We start from the raw sequence: 16242 nt of genomic DNA on the forward strand, positions 1-16242 counted from the left end.
ACGGTGCCTTTACCGGGGGAAGCAAAGAGACCCGACATGACAGGTCACTCGGGGCCCCCCAAGTCAGTACTCATGATCATTTGGTCAAGGTTAACACAAAGGTCACCCTGCAAGTAGTGAGTAGATGTCGGTTTGCCAGCAGATTACTCAAAGGACAAGAATTGATAGAGAAGTTTTAAAAACCATCTGAGAAGACTAACTCAGTCATTCTTTTGACAAGTATTTGTTGATGGTCTACTGAATGTCTGTTGATGAGGGTAGCAACCCCTATCTCTGTTTGTAAAGAGCGAAGCAGACAAACAGGCAGACGTCATGCTAGGTGCCTAAATGCCACCCACGGCCATGTGGGGGGCTGTGAAGGATGCTCACAGCAGACTCGGAGAAATGGCAATGCTCAGTCTTCCCCGTGGACGCCATGTTGAAATTGCGCCCTGCAATATAAAGTCAAGAGATGGTTTGGAAAAATCGTGCTGGCTGCAGCCTGGGGAATGGATGGAGCTGCTGGGAAATAGGAGGGCGGTCCTGCTGAGTGGAGCCCTGCGGGAACTACGGCAGTTGTCAGTGGGTAGTTAGGGAGCGATGGCCCAGGAATGAGCTGTCTTCTTGTAGGTTTGGTTTTCAGGTCTAAAGCCACAAGCCCCAGAGACAAAGTCATACCTGGTTGGGAGGGCCCCTTCCTGCATCTCATAATACACGAGAAGGCCCCCCCAAACCCGGAATTTACTTATAAAAGTCGTGTATTTATTCTTAAACTTCAGTCACCTTCAAAGTACTCTCCATTAGATGCAATACACCTAAATAGAGATGTTTTTTCCACGGCTCAAAAGTTTTTGAACTTGTCAATTTTGATGCCCCTTCGTGCTTCTGCTGTTTTTTGTTTGTTTTTTTGTTTCACCTCTTTCACATGCAGAACGTTTCCCTTTGAGGACGTTTTTCATTCAGGGAAACAAACAAAAAAAGGCATTTAGGATGAGATCAGGTGAATAGGAGGGTGGGGCATGGGGGTCATGCTGTTTTTGGTCAAAAACTGCCAAACATAGTGCGGTGCAGGCAGATGGGCTCATAAATAGCCCATGAATAAACATGTTGAGTCTTTAAAAAAATTCACTGAGGGTGAACTCAGCCTCTCACAACAAGAGCAGCTAGTGCGCTGATACGGATGGACTTTCAGACTCTCGCCTATCGAGGGAAACCTGTGCTACAAGGGGCCAGCCCTCCACAAGATAATTATAGTTTTTGGGGGTCCCATCCCCGCTGTAAGTGCTGCACAATCCCAGAACGCTTCACTCTGCCATATACCAGACAACAGTGCTCCAAAAAAAGGAGACACCTGCTAACCTACACCCCGGTAGGTTAACTCCAGAAACTTCCGCGTTACCAAGCAATAAAAACCCCAAGCCCGCAGTTGGTGTGCAGAACCCGGGACCCTGCCTCGGCGCTCTGGCCTCCCACAGAGCCTCAACACATCTGCCTTTGCTTTTATCCATGTCCCTGGTCTAAATTCTTTTGTGTCAGGAGACAAGAACCCAAACTCGAAGGTAACAGTGGAAGGAGATGGTATGGCCTGACCTTGGCAATGGAGGGAAGGAAGGTGGAGGAGGCCTGGTTTCTGGGTCAGGCGACCGTCAGGAAGGTCCTGCAGGAGCAGGAAGAGGAAGAGGGGACAACCATGGCCATGTCTGAGTGGGTTTCTTAGAACGAACTGCAAGTACAGGGAATGAATAGAATCCAGTGAGTTCAGTTTCACACTAGTTCAAGGTGCTTCTGGACCAGAGAAGAGCAGGGGCCAGCAGGCAGCTGGGCACCTGGAAGGGACCCAGAATGGGGAATCTGGGCTGGAGGTGAGGCCTGGGAAGTCCGTGGGTGGGTGGGGACTTGCGAGGGGATTACAGGATTTCCTAGGTATTTTAGCAGTATCCTTCGCAATCAAGGATTCGGTGCTAATTACAGATAACAGCAGGCCTCATTTGCATATTAACAACTAAATGTACTAATTACAAATTAGCTTTATCTGTTCATTAAAACAAGCCCAGGAGGCTTTTTTTACTCAGAAAGGCTTTGATAGCATTTAGTTAAATTACTATGTGTGCACCTGGTAGTAATAGCAGCTGCATTTCTTGTGTGCCATTGTATTAATCAGGCTGGCAGAAGAGAGGTTTTAGTGGGTTTAAAACCAAAGAGGGGATTTGATTTTGCACCCTCAGAAAGCTGCGGCTCGCATTCTGCTGAAAGTAGTTTCTAGTGTAATTAAAAGGAAAAAAATTATTCTCGCTTTTCTGGACGAAAAGGGGCCACACACGAACCCTGACAAGCTCAGGGGAGGCCTGTGGTGGCCTCACCAACCCAGAGACCTGAAGTAACCACATAGAATGGCCGAAAATTAACTTTCTCACTAAAAGCAGGGCATGGGGGTCGGTCATATCCTAGGTTATAATCTTCCCCGCCAAAAGTCTGTTTTTACCTTAACTGAGTCTGTCTATTGTCTTTTGGCGCCTACGATAACATACCTTTGAAACATCAAATTTCCTTTTTCCGGACCCTTCAAGCATAGGCACAGGCACCAGAGGGAGACCACGAATCCCCTCATTGTCATCGTTATCACGGTAATTATCAACTGTTAGCCATCCTGTGTCCCCCTCCATGAGAGAAGTGTGTGTCTATCATTTTTATCCAATCCCAGAGGTTTCCCCGCTTTGCTTCCTCCCGACTCCCTAATCTGTCACCCATGGATGTCACGTAACCCACTTAGGCCTCCTCTTTTGACTGTAATGCATAAAATAAGGTGCAAAACTGCCATTTTCCAGAGCATTTTTTCTCATTCTGTTGAGGTTTTGCTTCCCGGCAATTGTCAGTTTGGCACAAGCAAACTCATAAAAATTCTTACAGTTTTAGATATTTCTTACCTTGACACTTTTTTGAAAGATTTTATTTATTTATCTTTAGAGGGGAAGGGAAGGAGAGAGGGAGAGAAATATCAATGTATAGTTGCCTCTCGTGTGTCCCCTGCTGAGAAGTGGCCTGCAACCCAGGCATGTGCCCTGACTGGGACTCGAACCCCGGTTGTTTGGTTCGCAGGCCCGCACTCAGTCCACTGAACTACACCTTGCAGGGCAACCTTGCCACTTTTTAAATCAAGGTTTGCATAGCTTCTCCAACCTGAGAAAGCGGGGTCCCTGGACGGTGCCCCAGAGGGACTCTGACAGCAACGTGACTTCCCAGGTTGAGAGCGGAAAGAAGCCCCCCCCCCCAAGTCCCCGCACCACTGCCGCTCCAGCGGGGCGGGGTGCAGAGGAGCGTCTCTGGGAAAACAGGGATTCCGTGCAGGGTTTGCTGTGCTCAGAGGCCTGAAGGGACGTTTGGGGCTCACTTGGACAGGCCAGGCATGAGTCGGCGATCGCTCCGTGAAGAAGCTGAACAACCCGACGACCACTAACCCTAGGGAGACTAACCCTAGGGGGAACGAAAAGCAGACCCAGAGAAAATGTCCTACTGCGCAGTGGAACCCCGGGTCTCAAACTGAAGTTGCTCTGGAAAACTCTTCGAGAAGCGATTTGTTCAAAAATGGAGTCTCCCTTGTCGCCTGAGAGACACAGGACTGATCGTACAGGTCGTCAGCCTGAAAGGGATGTCGGGTAGAGAAACAAGCCCGACGTTTTGTTAGACACTCGACACTTTTTCTGTGAACAACTTGGTCACGAGTCAAGTTGTTCGAGAACCAAGGTTGAGAACTGAGGTTTGACTGTATGTAAGAGGTGGCTTGGCTTTGCTGAAAGTACTAAATTAGCTACCAATTTAACTAAGAGCGACGTGTCTTGAGAACACGGAGAGGAGACGGCAGTGTGTGTGGGGGAGCGGTGGCATGGTCTCCCCCTCGAGTCTGAAATATAAACACCACTCTGCCTGCTGCCTGCAAGTGTGGAGGCCAGCCCTGAAGGAGGACACTGTCTCTGGGGAATGGAACTGGGGGGGACAGGCGGGGCAGGGGCACTTGTATTCCACTTTACACTCTAGTCATGATGGACTTTTTTAACCTACATACCTGTGCCTCTCTGATGAAAAATAGAAGTGCATTTTCGAGGGCCTCTGATGACCTGGAAGGCTAGTGTGCGTGGCTCCCGTTGCTAAGCAAAGGCACGAGCACACAGTGCGGCCTCGGTGTCCTTGGCTCAGCAAAGCAGACGTGTAGCCACCGAGTGTGTGACCACCTGAGACCCAAACAGGTGTTGCCAGGACAAGTCTTGGCCGATCAAAAGTGCGGTCCTATGGCAGCACTCGCCTGTCTCAACATCTTCAGGGACTTCCCAATTTACCTGAGAAACTCCCAGTTCTGTGGCCTCCACCTTCAGGGCATCTGTGACGTGGCCCCCTTCCCACACTGGCAGGTCCAGCCGCCCTGAACAGTGGTAGTGCACACACATACACACCGTGCTAGGTGGCCCTTCTGTCACTCCATAGCCTAGCTAACCCCCAACTCCTGCTCAGGTCACCTTGATGTCCTAGTCCAGACCTTTCCTTCTCCCAAGAGCCTTTACTGACCCATCTGGTAGGCGTCCAGCACATCCTGTGGTCATGTCTCACATTATCTACAATTAGGCCCTCCCTCCCCCGTCTCACCATGGGCAGGGACTGAGCTGCACAAATGGACATGGCTGCTCCAGGAACTGTCTGAAGGTGCGACAGCAGGGCATTTGCCAGGTCTTAACACCCCCTCCCTCTGTCCAGTTCTGTTTGCTACCAAGGCCTCTGTCCTCACAGAGCCCACCCAGCCTCTGCCTCTGCGTGCCCTGCAGGAAAGAGAAGTCCAGGTTCCCAAGGGAGGGAGGGAGGGATCAGACTCGGCTCACAAGGATAGAAGGAAAGCCTGTGATGGTGGGATTTGTGATGATCGTTGAGCCCAGACACTAACCTAGAACACAGGGAAGGTTTTGCAGGCCTGGCCGCTTTTCGGATGGACCACCAGCTCGGGTGGTTTCTCGTTAAGCAGCCCCCTTGGGTTCCCTGGCCTTTCTGGGAAGTGGCAAGTTGTACACCTCACCCGTCCGCGTCTCCTGACCAGCGTGCAGTCGGCTGCCCGTCTGCCCCTCCCTGACCTTAGCTGGACCCAGCCCCGCTGCAGCTCGGAAAGTCTCTGCGGCACCTCAGCTTCCCGGCAGGAACGGAGCCTTCCAAAGGGAATTGCAAGTGGAGGGGAGTCTGTCAGCAACAGCAGCTACCAGGAAAAGGGGGCCTAAGTGCACGAGAGGCCGTATAATGATGGGAATACATACAAAGTCTGACTGTGGGGCAGGCCCAGTGCTAAATGTCTTACACACATCAGCACCCTGGGGAGTAAATGTGTCACTGACCAGCACTTAGCAAACGTGGCTCCTGAGGCTCAGAGAGAATTTGTTTGTCACATGAAGAGAGAAGACAAAAAAGGGTCCCATCCAGGGCCTGTCTGATTCAAAGAGTCTGAACTTTTAACATGTCCGGCTGCTATGGACCAGGTGGGTAAAGGAGGGGAGAAGTAGGGAAGAGAAAAAAGGTGATAGAAACACTTTTTTAAGGCGAGGTGAGTTAAACGGTAGGGGAAATCTAGGTCTTGAGCGGGGTGCGTCCTGCCCAGGTCCTCCGCCCCCAACCAGCAGCCTCACAGACGCTTCAGGGGCTCCAGGGTCACTGTCTTTCCTCAGTTCCAAAGTTGAACCAACTGTAAACAAGCTCGTGCTTTAAATAATGCTCCCTGAGGTGCGACCTTAATCTGCATCTCGTCTAGACTTCCTAATGCCCCTGCAGGAGCTCGGGGATCTTATCAGTGTCTACATTTGTGACAAGCAGTAAACTCACACTTATCTAGGCTGACGGCTCCCAGTGCCTTCCGCAGTGAGTGAGTAATTTCATAGGTTGTGGGAGGGAGTTCTCGGAGGGAGAATCACACTTTCAATCCAAAATTAAAGCTCAATTTGGTCTAATTGTCCTTGATTTTGTCAGTTGCATAAAATGGCTGATTCCATATGCAAAAATAAATAAATAGTTGCAAAGCTTCAAATTTTCTTCTTCTCGGGGACAGATCCCGTCAAGTTGCTTTGCTATTTTCACCCACCAAACAGTGCTGATCTTTCTGTATCCTTTTCTATTTTCTCTCCCTTCTCTGCACTTCCTCCAGCCCTTGCCCAAAAAAGAAGATTGTAGTGTCTTTCTGAGTGTCTGTCTCCTCTGTCTGTGTCATGCATAATTTTAGAAGGAAGTTCCTTAAGAGCAAGAATAGTTCCTTCATAAGATGATGACACCAGAAATCTGGAAATGCCCATTGAAATGGTAACTTGGGATAAAGAAGAAAATAAAAGTGGCCATTTGTTTCTTTAGCAATTATTTTGTTGCAAAATCTGGCAATAGAGACCCTATTTCAGGCCTGGAATGAAGAGGCAAAAAAATTGTCTCAGGCCTCTGGTGGAAGAATGCCTTCCAAGAACATCCAAAGATTTACCCTCAGGCAGTGAGGGTGCTGGAAGGAAGGCCCTCATGGCCAGCAACCCTGAGTTGCAGCCTGGCTCTGCTTTGGTCAGTTCTGTGACTCTGGGCAAGTCCCTTCCCATCACTGGTACTCAGGTTCTCGCTCAGGAAAGTGAAGGGCTGTAGTATGTACAGTCTGAGGTTCATTTAAATGGTGGCCCAAGGATACTTGGGAAAAAGAAGGAGGTTGGCAGTGAGCCAGAGAACAGGATGGACGTGATGGAGGCCCAACCAGCGCAGGGGGAGAGAGATGGAGAGAAGCTGAGGTATTTGAGAGAAATCTGGGAGATTGAGTCACCAAGGGATGTGGGGTGAAGAGAGAAGAGACTGGAGATATGTTTTTATTTGGTCTTGGGGACCCGAGATGGTGCAGTGGTCCCCAACATTTTTGGCACCAGGGACCGGTTTTGTGGAGACAATTTTTCCATGGACCAGGGTAGGGGGATGGTTCAGGATGATTCAAGCGCATTACATTCAAGCTCACCTCCTGCTGTGCAGCCCGGTTCCTAACAGGCCATAGACAGGTACTGGGCCACGGCCTGGAGGCTGGGAACCCCTGGTATACAAGACAGAGAGCAAGATGGCAATGGGAGGAGAGAGTGTTGGATTTAGAATTTACCATTTGTGCTGTTTTTAAAACATGCTCACAAACTCTTTAACACTATTCCCGTCTTACGTATGGATTTGCCTTAGTGACTGGCTTCTGATGAATACAGTGCAACACGAGCAGTGCTGTGTGACTTTCAAGACAAGGTCATAAAAAAATTCAGCTTCGACATGACTCCTTCTTAGCCTCCGGCCCTTGGGACCTAGCCACCACGCTGCAAGGGAGCCATGTCTACATGGGAAGGCCATAGGTAAGTGAGCCAGCTGAGGTCCCATTGAATAGTTGGACCATGAAAATGAGGAAGACATTGGGACAAATCTGCCCCTCCGCCTCACTGTCTGGCCACAGCCTCATGAGAGACTTAGAGTGGGAACCACCTACTTGGGCTGAGTCAACAGCCAGAAATAATGGTAATACACAACCACTGTTATGTTATGCCACTATGTCTGGGGCAGGGGGGCTTGTTATGCAGCAAGAGATATGCAGAATCTGCTCCAAATAAGAAGGGTGCTCGGTCATTCTGGGTCTTGGGAAAACGTGGGTGGTCCATGCAAAAGAGCTAGAGAGAGAGTTTGTAGAAGTGGCTATTTATACAGGTGTGAGCAGAGCAGGCTTAAGAGAACCAATAAAGGATGGTAAAGTACCTGGACAATAGCAACCGGAGGAGCCATCTCCATCTCTAGGCCTGAAGGGACAAAGAGGGGACAGTGTGACTAGATGGAGCCCGGTGGCCATGGCAGAAGTGAAAGAGGGGCCCAGGAAAGATGAGGGTCCACTAGAATCCCAACAAGGTCAAGGAAGGTAGGAAGGAGAGGGTGTAAGTACCCCCACTCTCCTCCAGCTCTCCCCTCTCCTGCCAGTGTCTGCCATTGGCTGTTCCAGCTGCAGTCCAAAAAGGCCAGGGAGGCAAGAATGCAATGTGTGCAGCCCAGGCTCCCAGACAATGGGGCAGCATGGAGAACACATTCAACATCCGCAAGTGGAAAACAAAGCAAAAACTGAGGAGTGGAAGAGGGGGTCTAGGCAGAAAGGCAGGACATGCAACATTTAAGGACGAAGTGAGACAGAGGTGCCTACAAGTGAGGAGAAAGTCTGCTCTCATGGTAGGAGACCCAGATGGGAAAGGTCCACAGGAGACAAATCCATGAAGGGAAGAACGTGAATGGGAAGGAAGGGGCCTGGATGACCACGTTCACTTGGGAGGGTCCCACATTTGTTGATGGCTGAGTCCCTACTGAACTGTGTAGGAAGAGAGCGTGGCAGGGGGACAGGGAGAAAGTGGCCTCGGCAGGTCCATCTGTCTGTCTCTGTGACTGCCTGGCTGGCTGGTCTTGCCTCACCTTTCAGTGCTTGGCACCTCAAGATCAGGGGTAAATAGTGCTTCTGTGTCTCCTGTGTTGTGTGCACAGGGACTCGGGTGCCACCTGAAGGCTCCTACCAGCGAAAGCAGAGCCAGCGTGGTGGTTGTTTTTCCCAACCAGCTGGAGGGGTCGGGAAGCTGAGGTAGCTTCTGATCCCGGACACACTGGATGGAAAAATCCTCAGAGTATGTATCTGGCTTCTAGTGTTCTGAAGAACAGGACTTACAGGTCCCCGGTGGACGCGCCAGCCTCAGGTGAGTCTCTGCCCTCCCTGAGTCCTCACGTTTCTGTTACAGGGCGCGCTAGGGACATGTCACTGGATGGTCCTGTGGTGTGGACAGTGGTGACTGCAGGGAGGGCGACTGCGTAAAAATTCAAAATCTGACTCATGTTGGGAGGATTAGGAGCTCTTTCTTGGGCTCACAGTCAATGCTAAAGTCTTCTCAGAAAGCAACAGAGGAGGACATTCTGGGCGCGAGGGTCAGATGAGGATCGTTAGGGGGTGTCTGTCACCTGCATACGTCAGGCCGTCTCTCAGCCCGAGGACCCAAACCCTGTGGGAATCAGGACTGTCCAGGAGAAGGTTCCACGATGATACAAATGTTTTCCTTCATTTTCTACCAAGAAGCTGAAACATGACTAGTGTGACTGAAATACTGAATTTTAAGTTTTATTTATATTTTGGGGGATTTATTAGGATGACATTGGTTGATGAAACTATGTAGGTTTCAGGTGGGCAAGTCTGTGATACATCGTCTGTGCACTGCACTGTGTGTTCACCGCCCCAGGTCGAGTCTCCTCCCATCTCTGTGTGCCCCCCCTTGATCCGTTCTACCTCCCCAGACCCCACATTCCTTGTTTTCCTTCTCTAATCGCCACACTGTTGTCTGTGTCTATGAGGGGTTTTGGCTTTTTTGCTCTTTTGCTTGATCCCTTCACCTGTTTCACCTAGGCCCCCAACCCCCTCCGACAGCTGTCCGTGTGTTGTTTTTATCTATTGCCCATAAAAAAGCAGGAAATCTCACCCTTCTCGACAGCCTGGGTGGACCCAGAGAACATTGTACTAAGTGGAATAAGTCAGTCAGAGAAAGACACGCATCATGTGATTCCATTATGTGTGGACTCTAATGAACAAAACAAACAAAATAGAAGTTCTATTTCATTTTAGTTACTTTGAATGTAAGTGTACAGAGCCACATGGACAGTGGAACTGGACGGTGCAGGGAGAGGCTGCAAGTGGTCATTCTGTTTTCAGTTCTGGGTCTTCCGTGGGGCCTGGCAGGGTGAGGAGCAGGACCTTTGCTCTGGGTCATCTGAGGAAGAAAACAACCACCCACCTTCTCAAAGGAAGTACCAGGGCCGAGAGGCAGCGTAGAGAGCATCCGGCTCAGGTCCGTCCTTACAGGGGAGGATCTGGGTCCCAGCAGAGCCCCTGACTGTGCGGGGAGGGTGGAGGGAGGTGGGCAGGAGCACCTGAACTGGGAAGATTTTCCTTGGCCTCCACGATCCAGCAAACATGACAAGGCTGAACAGATGGAAGAGTTTAGGACCAGAGTACAAGATGGAGCATAAGTTTTGGGAAGTGAAAAGAGGAGGGAGATGAAGGAAGCTGACCCGTGGCAGCCCTTCCCAAGAAGGCCCCCGTGGAACTCAGCAGATTAACAACAGGGGCACTCACATACGCCTTACCTGCCAGCTCAGAGCCAGGAAGCAGGTTCTTCCAGGCTTTCTCCAAAAAGGGAACATTCCAGGGAGCAAGTATGGGGGTGGGGAGCTAGTCTGACCCCTGCAGAGCTCTCTGGTGAGCTAGGGAGAGGAGAGTGGGTGCTGCCCTGAGTTCCCTGTGTTTTGCTGTTCAGTCTGTCTTTGAGCCGCTGCTTTAAGAGGTCTACCAGTTAATGCTACAGAAGCTCTGACCTCAGGCTCGGGGCCTGGAAGCAGGTCTCACCCTGCTCTCACCCACCGGGAGGCTAGCCCAGCTCTCACCCACTGGGAAGCTAGTGATCTGTGTGTGGCAGGTGTCTGGGGCTGAGAAGTGAGCTGAGACGCTGCCCAGCAGCCGGGAAGGGGCTCTGTCCGGCACGCTCTCCTAACGCCAAGGTTCCTGTTTCTGCTGGGATTGGGAGAGACGCTGCAGGGCCGGTAAACACAAACATTTTTTTCTATTCTGATGAATCACTGTTAAAACCAGAATGAGGCAGTGGTAGCTGGTTGATTTTGGTCTTGAAACTGAATAGCTATCTTGGCTCTCAGCTGAGGGTCTTTTCCTATTCCCATCTTTATTTCTTAGGAGAGAGCATGTTCTTGCACCAGCAAGGCAGAGACACAGATGTTGCTGTGGGTTAGTCTTGCTTGTTACTTATGCACTGGTCAGTCAGGGCCAGGGCAGGGGAGGAGCTGGGTTTTCCTACACTGGGGAGAGGCTTAAAGGGGCCATGGAACCTGCTGTTGCTACCTTTTTACCTTGTCTATCTATCTCCTTTTCCATCTGTCCATCAGTCTGCCTGTTCATCCATCCATCCATCCATCCATCCATCCATCCATCCATCCATTTATCCATCTACCCACCCATCCATTTTTAGTAAAAATCCTCCAATATTCAGTTCATGCCTCCACCTTTAGGGATATGATCACTGAACACCACACAAGAAGTTCCTTTTGCAGCTCACACTCCCCAACCGCACTTCTTTCACCAATGAGTGCGCCTGTACTTTTAAGCTTAATATGTAATACAACCATCTTCCTCAGGAGAACATGTGAAGCCACGAAGAGTGAAGAAGGGAAGGGGAGAGGAATCAATAATGCATGTGAGAAGTGTGGATACCTCCTAGAATGACTAACACAGGAAGCACGCCTACATGTTTTTGCACAGATTTTGGGTTCTGTGTGGATTTGGCTCAAGAAAAGGCCACTTTCTGTCAGTGACCAGAGCAGGAAGCCCTCTCTGGGAGCAGGCAGGGGGTTAAGGGGGAGTGTGACTTGCAGTCGGCCCCACCCTCCCCTGCCCGTTCTGCCCTCCCAGGGCTGCACCGAGGTAAAACCCGGTGAATCGGGTGGGCGTTGTCTGCCTGCTGCTTGCCCTGATCAGTTTAACTGTCTCCGGAAGCCAAAACTGGCTCTCACATTCCCGGGAAAGTTTGTCAGTTTACTCACATTCTGTTCCCCGAGCCAGGCAATGTGTTGTCTTAAATGACAAAACTCTACAAATGGCAGTTCAGTCTCAAAGGAAGTGCCTCACCTAAGAAATAATTTTGCTGTGCCAATTGTGGGATGATCACTTTTCGCACCAAAAACACACTGAAAATGCTGGCTTTTAAGGCACATACACAGTGCGTGCAGATCCACTGGCTCATCATGCAGGAGAGAGAAGAGAAGCTGCATCTCCTCCGAATGGCAAGCCAAGACACTCAGCTGCTGGCTTGCGTCTGCCCTGGCAGACCGTGCCACGCGGCTCTGTGAGGCTGCTTGGCCTTTCTCAGAGGAAGTTGCAACCTTGGCACTGCCTTGTGGGCGACGGTTCTGAGGCTCAGGAAGGTCAGGCGTCTTTACCAAGCTCCCCCACAGAACTGGCTTTGGGGTGACCGCCAGGCCCCTGGGGTGACATTGTTCACAACACTCACTCTTCCTTACACAAAGTGAGTTCAAAACACTCGCTTTCTCCTGTAACATTTTATGCTTTTGCTTATTTAGTTTTGCTTACTGCCTGCTGTGAGTTGCTAGAGCCAATCTGTATTCAAATTCAAAGCCACGCTAGCCTGGGAGTTGGGAAGTATGAAGCCTCCGTGGGCTTGTTACCTCTCTGTCTGCCTAACCACATCATCCCCAAATCTCACCAAATGCTGTTCTGCGCCCCAGTGTTGTCTGACAGTGAAAATTAGTGTCCCTCTCATGTGCTGTACAAAAAAACCCAAACCCAAACCTAGTGATCCTCTTTGGTTTGTGGAGAAGTAAAAGCAGATGCGATTGTGTCACTACAATGTCAGCCACAGACACCAGGGAGACCCCATGTGGCAGGGAGGCTGTCCTGGCCCAGGGCCTGTGAGTCAGGGCTTGCCTCAGTGAACACCTGTGTGCAAGGTTAAGGTTACCTTGATGCCTGAGCACAGCACTTCCCATGAAAACTGAACATGGGCTTCGGATTTCAGGCAAAATGGAATAAGTGCATCGCACCTGTTCCTTTTGCTGATTACAGCAAAAAACCCGAGACAAAGTGCATTAAAGCACAAATGACCAGAAGACTGAACGGCCGAGGAAGGAAGACCGATGGCTGTACACCCTCGAATCTGAGAACAGCCCAGGGGTGAGGGTGTGTGTGAGGGTGTGCCTCGTGTACATCCCGGCACTAGTGATGCTTGAAATCTGAAAATGTCACTGACTCAAGGCAACAAACAAAGCTCTAAGAAACCTGCCCTCTCTAGCCAAGAACACTTGGGAAAGGATAGCCCTGTATAATGCTTTTTTTTTTTTTTACCATATCCACATATGCCAGGTAGAGACAGGAAAACGCACCACTATCTGCCTCCCCACTGGGCCCCGTGGCTGTGGTGGCTGTGGTCAGAGCCTCGTGGGTCGTTCCCTGCCTGTGCTGGGGAGGGGCGACCTTACCTCCTGCGCACCTGTGGCTGCGGAGATTGCATGTAACGGCCGGCCATCCTGACCCTGCCCCAGGCCAATGTCAGCAGAGGTGCCTCCTCTCCCCTTCTCGCCTGCACCGCAGCTGCCCAGACTGGGGAGGAGCCTTGCTGACCGTGACCACTCTGTACTGAGGGAGAAGCAGGAGAGGCAGCACCTAGACTTTCCTGAGTAGAGACTAGAGGGGGCTGAAGTAAAGAATTTGTTAAGTGTATGCATGGAGGCTTGGGTGACTCTCAAGTGAAATCGATTAAGCCAACACAGCAAAAGGTTTGAGAACTGAACTGATACCACACTGGTTTCAGACTGACTTCTGGGTAGTAATGACTGGGCGGATGAGAAGAGCAAGATCAAGGCCTTGGAAATGAGGGACGTTTAACCACAGCCTGTGGAAGTGGCCCAGGATGTGTGCTCTGACCTAAGCAGGGTGACTGCTGGCCAGATCAGAATGTTTAAATAGGTACCAGAGTCTCAGGACATGATACTTCCAGTGTCCAAAATGCCATCGAAAATGCCTTTTCATATCAAGAACCAGGAAAATCCCAATTTAAATGAGAAAATGAAATAGCCACAGATGTTCGAATGATCCTTAGAATTGTTTATTGTGGTAAAATACATATACCAAGCAATTTACCCCATTAACAATTTTTAAATGTAAAATTCAGTGGTATTAAGTACATTCACCGCGTGGTACAGCCGCCATCACCATCCGTCCCTGGAAGTCTTCTCACAAAACTGGAACTCTGGACTCTCAGAACAGTAACTCCCCGTCTCCTCCTTCCCCCAGCTCCTGGCAACCCCACTGTACTAGTCCGCCTTGTCTTTAGGATCGTGACAACCATAAGTACCTCATAGAAGGGCAATCATACCAGTTTTCGTCTTCTTGTGTTTGCCTATTTCACTTAGCATAATGTCCTCAAATTTTATCCATGTTTTGCGTGTTGCAGAATTTCCTTCCTTTTTAAGGCGGGATAACATTTTAACGTGTGCACATACCACGTTTTGCTTATACATTTAATCATGTACGAACTACGAACATTGGGTTTGCTTTTTGTTCAGCAGTTGTAAACAATGCTGCTGTGCATGTGGCTGAGTGGTTGTCTTTTTAAGGCCTGACTTCAGTTCTCAAAAGGGGGATGGCTGGGTGATGTGCTAATTTTTCATTGTTTGAGGAACGGCCATACGGCTTTCCGCAGTATGTTAAACGGCTGTCCCATTTTACATCCCACGGACAGTACGCAGGGTTTTCATTTCCTCACATGCTCACCAACACTTGCAGTTTTCTGGGCTTTTTTCCTTTTTGATACTCGGCCCTCTAATGGTTGAGATGGTATCTCATCGCAGTTTTGATCTGCATTTCCCCAATGATTAGTTATGTCCAGCATCTTTTCATATGCTTATTGGCCATTCATATATCTTCTTTGAAGAAATAATTACTCAAGTTCCTTTGCCCACTTTTTAATTGGGTTATTTGGTCTTTTTTGTTGTCGTTTTGAGTTTTAGAAGTTTTCTTATGTTCTGGATATTAATTTCTTATCAGATATGTGATTTGCATTAATTTACTCCTGTTTTGAAAGTTACTTTTTACTCGGTTAATAGTATCTGTTGTTGTACAAAATTTTAAAATTTTCATGAAGTCTAATTTGTCTGTTTTTTTCTTTTGTTACTATGTGTCATATTCAACAAATTGTTGCCAAATCCAGTGTTATGACATTTTTGCTTAATTTTTTTTTTTAGAAATTTTATTGCTTTAGGTCTTACATTTAGGTCCTTGATTGCTTTAGAGTTAATTTTTGTACATGGTATTAGGTAAGGGCCCAACTTCATTCTTTTGCATGTGAATACCCAGTTTGTTAAAAAGACTGTCTTTTCCCCATTGAATGGTCTTGGCATGCCTGTCAAAAGTAACTGTGAGCATACATGTGAGAGTTTATTCCTGGGCTCTTTTGTCTATATTTCTGTCTTTATGTCGATACCACAGTTTTGATTGTTGGCAGCTTTGTTCTGGCTATTCCTTTTTATTTCCGTAGAATCGGTAGTAAGGTCCCCATTTTCATTTCTGATTTTAGTAATTTGAGTCTTCTCTGTTTTTTTTTCTTAGTCCATTTAGCTTAAGGTTTGTCAATTTTGTTGATATTTTCAAAGAACTGACTTTCGGTTTTATTGATTTTCTCTATTGTTTTTCTAATCTCTTTTTTGTTTATTCCACTCATCATTTTTATTTCCTTCCTTCTGCTAGCTTTGGGTTTAGTTTGTTTTTCTTCTAGATCCTTACATTCTCAATAGGTTGTTAATTTGAGATTATTATTTTTTAAAAATTTTTAATCTTTTAAAATTATATTTATTGGGGTGACAGGTTAATAACATTACATAATTTCTAGTGTACAACACTATAATTCAACATCTGTATAGTCTACCGCATGCTCGCCACTGAAGTCTAGACTCTCCTCCTTTCTTCTGCCACCTGCCTGAAATCCAGATGTGGTAGTTGGTGTCCTAGCATTGATCATTGCCTGTAAGGTGACCTTCAGGATGAAAGCCAGAGGCTAAAGGTATAGGACTAAAAAAGTGAATTAGTTTTGGTCCTTTTTTTAAAGTATATTTTATTGATTATGCTATTACAGTTGTCCTATTTTTTCTACTCCACTGTATCCCCCTCCACCCCACATGCCCCTCCCACCAGCATTACCCCTCCCATTCACGTCCATGGGTCTTACATGTAAGTTCTTTGTCTTCTCTGTTTCCTACACTATTTTAACCTGCCTCTGTCTATTTTGTACCTACCAATTATGCTCCTTATTCCCTTTTCCCCCATTCTACGCCTCACCCTCCCCTCTGATAACCCTCCATGTGATCTCCATTTCTGTGATTACATTCCTTTTCTAGTCATTTGCTCAGTTTGTTTTTGCTAACCCTTCCTACCAGTCTGGATGAATGTTTCTTTAACTTCTTGGTTGTCGGACTTCCATACAGTTCAATATTCTGGCAGTTCTGATTGCTTTTTGTTTTTAAATTTATTGTTGTCCTCCTTTGGTTTTACGAGGACCCATGCTGCCTTTCCCACACCCCAGTACAGAGGCAGTGGCAGCAGCCATGGTGGGTCTCCCCAACCAACCCCACTCCCTGCTGCCTCCTTCTCTGCTCACTGGA

This window comes from Artibeus jamaicensis, unplaced genomic scaffold, assembly GCF_021234435.1.
Source record: "Artibeus jamaicensis isolate MK-2021 breed Jamaican fruit bat unplaced genomic scaffold, CSHL_Jam_final contig_387, whole genome shotgun sequence".
In the NCBI taxonomy this organism is placed as follows: domain Eukaryota; kingdom Metazoa; phylum Chordata; class Mammalia; order Chiroptera; family Phyllostomidae; genus Artibeus; species Artibeus jamaicensis.